Raw genomic sequence first — 4,467 nt, 5'->3', positions numbered from 1 at the left:
CCCCCCCCCCCCCCCCCCCCCCCCAGCCACGCTGGACCTGATTTTAATTCACTTGTGACAAATTCCTCCATTTCTCACTATTTCAGTCATGGCTTCAATGGAGGAGGAAGAAATCACTGCTTCTTGGCAAAAAACCCCAAAAGAAAACGCCAGATCAGGAATGAAGAAGGGGAATTTAATACATTAGTGTCGCATACAAAACATTCCGTCGCTGGGCAGTTTATTGTGCGACACAGCGTACGCATATGCGGTTGTAAAAATTTGAGCTTTGCACAGAGGGTACGCTGGGGAGTACGCATGTACCTCTGCGTACGTATGTGCGTACCTCTGCGTATGGATGTACGCGGCAGTATACTGGGGGCTTGAGCTGAATACAGCACCTCAGACTGAGGAAGTCTTTCGGATGAGAGACGAAACGTTTCTACATTTTTTTGCTTTTTTTTTTTTTTTTTGTTTGTTTGTTTGTTTGTTTTTTGAATGTCGAGAGGACCAGATTGAACTTCTTTGGAACCTCTTGAGATGTTAGTGTTTTTTCAATGTTTATTGGAGTAATACACAAAAAATGAGTGGGTTTACACGAAAAGAACTGTATTTGCCATGTCAGTCGGGTTGTCAGATATGAAATTATGAACTATAGGACTGTTGCTTTAAAATGATAGTATTTTGACCTAAACTGCCATATGTGCTGAGTAAAGATATTCTAAGATTTGTGTGTTGTTTTTGTTGAACATTTGCACAGGAAAGGAGGGGTAAGTAAGACATTTTAAATTCATCTGGCAATCCTGATGCCTGCTCAGCTGCATTCAGCATCAACATGTGGCATGGAGGCTGCACAGCTGCAGAAAGAAAAGCTATGCAGAGAGTGGTGAAGACTGCACAGAAGTCTGTTGGAGTCAGCCTCCCCACCATCACAGACATTTACACTTCTAGATGCAGGAAGAGGGCCACCTGCATCATGAAGGACCCCACTCACTCAGCACACACACTTTTTGCCACGCTCCCCTCAGGAAGGAGGTTTAGAAGCATTAAGTGTAGAACCACTAGACTGAGGAACAGCTTCTACCCTGAGGCTGATAGACTCATGAATATCTAATCAGGATAATCACTGTGAAAAATCACATCATGTTGCTGCTGATCTGTTTCATGTTGCTGTGTTCATGCATGCTCATCTGCTTACACAGACTCATGTTTGTGCTGTTGTTCTGCGTATTGTTTTTGTACTACTAGAGCTTAACATATTTTTATTACTGTTTTCCTAAGTTCATATCTTAGATGTTATTACTGTTTTTCTTAGTTCATATCTTAGATGTTATTACTGTTTTTCTTAGTTCATATCTTAGATGTGATTACTGTTTGTCTTTGATACTTTTGAGTAATGTTACTGGGACCCTGGGTACACAATTTCGTTCCACATGCTGCGGAACAACAAATAAAGAACCTTGAATCCTTGAATTCATCATGCATGCAGGTCTCTTTCTTGTAAATGAGTCCTCGAGGCTTAATGGGACTAATCTGTATAAATAAAGGTTGAATGAAAAAAATGCAGCGTCTGCATGATCACAGTTACGTTCAAACTGGTGAACCCACTAACGTCTCTTTGGAGCCTGGATTTTATTAGTTTTGCTCCTACATGCTGAAAAATAATGAGCAGCATAAAAACTCTCTGCTCTCTGTCATTTATTATAACTGCTGTTATTTATTATAACTGTCATTAATTATTATAACTGTCGTTAGTTCAGAAAAACTGTGGACTGCAGCTACCTGTAGTGTGCATGTGCCACTTCACGCTTGCGGTGCATTTCACAACCCTATGGAGATTTCCCAAAAAATCTACACCCTGAGACCTGGACTCAGAAACCTTCGGTTTCAGAGAGAATGAGGCTGTTGTCTGTAAATGAACGGACAAACTGCAGCACAGGGGCTGCAGTTTGACATATTGTAAACGGGGATTCAGACTGGCAGCCATGTCTGTCAGTTAAGTGTCAAATTTCATAATGAGGATGGATGGCTGGCATCTATTTTTTTTAATGCAATACCCATAATACATTTGCAATCAAACAGTAGATCGAGATCAACATATTGGGCACCCCTGCTTTATACAGACATACACACACAAAAGAAAGTCCACCCACTTTCAAATCTTAGGTTTTATGTACCAGGGCATAAGAAAATAGTCTTGTTCTTTAGCAGCTTCTAAAATGATTCAAATTTAAACTTTAAGTGAACGAAAACTCACAACAGATTCCAGCACATCATTACTTGTTAAACCAAAATGAAGCTGAAGTAAAAAAGTCTAGGTCCAGCTCATGATCCAACAGCTTGTAGAACGTTGTGCTTGGTTTTAACCAACTTTTTTCTGTGCATTATAAACTGCTCTACTTAAGTCTAAGCAGTTCAAGAAATGTTGTCTGAGAAGTCAAATTTGTTTTGTTTGTTTCAAATTCAACATTAGAAAGTAAATTAAGATAAGATAAGATAAGATATGATAGAGGCAGCATGGTGGCACAACTGGTAGAGCTGCTGCCTCTCAGCAAGCAGGTCCTTGGTTCAAACCCCGGTCCAGGGGCCTTTCTGGGTGGAGTTTGCATGCTCTCTCTGTGCATGCGTGGGTTTTCTCCAGGTGCTCTGGTTTCCTCTCACAGACCAAAAACATGCATGTTAGGCTGATTGGTAACTCTAAATTGTCCCTAGGTGTGAGTGACAGAGTGAATGGTTGTTTGTCTCGTTTGTCTCTATGTGGCCCTGTGATGGACTTGCGACCCATCCAGGGTGTCCCCCGCCCCTCACACAGTGATTGCTGGACATGGGTACCGGCGACCCCCATGCCCCAAAATGGAAGAAGCGGGTAAAGATAATGGATGGATGGAAGATAAGGTAAAACTTTATTGATCCTGCAGGAAATTCAAGCTGCCATGTTCTTTCTAGAGAGAAGAGGATTTTTCTTGGAACCCTTCCAAACAAGTCGTACTAGTTGAGTCTTTTTCTAGTTGTGCTCTCATGATCTTTAACCATTACCTTGATGACTGTGGACCTCATAGTCTGAAATGAGTGCTTGGACGTCCACAGCTGGAAATATTGGCAGCAGTCCTAAACATTATCCACTCATTAATAATCTCTTACTGTACAATCATGCAGTCCAAATGGTTTAACAGTTACTTTTAACACTTTCCCGACTGAGCAGTAGTTGCTTCGCTAAGGTCACTGCTGATTTCTTTCCATCCTGACTGTGTGTTAACACACGTGTATTAAGACTGACAAAACTCCTACTTTATAAAATTGCTCACATTTGCAGATGATCATTTATTTAGGTGCATTTGATGAGCAGCACCTAATGGATACATCCATCCGTCAATCCATTATCTTTACCCGCTTATTTCATTTTGGGTCACGGGGGTCGCTGGTGCCCATGTCCAGCAATCACTGTGCGAAGGGCGGGGTACACCCTGGATGGGTCGCAAGTCCATCACAGGGCCACATAGAGACAAACGAGACAAACAACCGTTCACTCTCTCACTCACACCTAGGGACAATTTAGAGTTACCAATTAGCCTAACATGCATGTTTTTGGTCTGTGGGAGGAAACCGGAGTACCCGGAGAAAACCCACGCATGCACGGAGAGAACATGCAAACTCCACCCAGAAAGGCCCCTGTACCTGGGCTTGAACCAAGGACCTGCTCACTGAGAGGCAGCAGCTCTACCAGTTGCGCCACCGTGCTGCCCCCTAATGGATACATTCCCTCCTAAATCTCATGGTAGCAGCAAAAGTGGACATGTTTTTCACACACATACATTTTTGTCCCCTGTCATGGAGCAAAGAGGGGAAGTTGGAAATACTGTGTGTCTGCCATGTTGTGAGCATGACAAGTTAAAAATAACTGAGGTTAGCGACATACCTTTTGGTGTGTTGCTACATCTAGAAATAAGAAATATAATTGTCAAATATCGGGTTGCTAAGTCAAAATCCAAGATGGCTGCCACCATATATGTAAACTTTGTGAGCTGGAAATTTGAAAAAATAAAAATAAAAAAATAAGGTGCTATGTGTTGTCATCACTATATGTTCCCATACAATTATGAAATTGGTTGTCTGTATTTAACCCATCGTACCTGGGATACACCCAGGTGGAGCAGTGGGCAGCTATGTAAACACCTGGGGAGAAATTAGGGATTAGGTGTCTTGGTCAGAGACACCAAGACATGTGGGAATGGCTGGGGATTGAACCTGGGACATTCTGGTCCCAGGTCTGCTGCCCTACCTCTACCTCATCTTGGCCCCATAAAAAAGCAACATGCTGACATCCAGTTTGGCGTGTGGCTGCATAAAAAAATAAAATAAAACAAAATCTGTATGCCTCTTTTATGATTGTCTATTGTTGTCGTCATCATTCTTTGTTAAAATCAGGTCTCTCTTGTAAATGAGTCCTCGAGGCTTAATGGGATTAACCTGTCTAAATAAAGGTTGAAT

The 4,467-nt window shown here is 42.0% G+C and overlaps 1 protein-coding gene across 1 annotated transcript in view; it reads right to left on the bottom strand.

The window, feature by feature from the left end:
* The window catches only part of LOC119411749 (contactin-4), a 456,128-nt gene that overhangs the window by 17,343 nt on the left and 434,318 nt on the right, over nt 1–4,467 (bottom strand). The gene's annotated exons all lie outside the window — the stretch shown is intronic.

This window comes from Nematolebias whitei, chromosome 7, assembly GCF_014905685.2.
Source record: "Nematolebias whitei isolate Nwh7 chromosome 7, NemWhi1, whole genome shotgun sequence".
Classification (NCBI taxonomy): domain Eukaryota; kingdom Metazoa; phylum Chordata; class Actinopteri; order Cyprinodontiformes; family Rivulidae; genus Nematolebias; species Nematolebias whitei.
The sequence above is the reverse complement of the archived record's forward strand: the minus strand, read 5'-3'. Positions and strand labels throughout refer to the sequence as shown.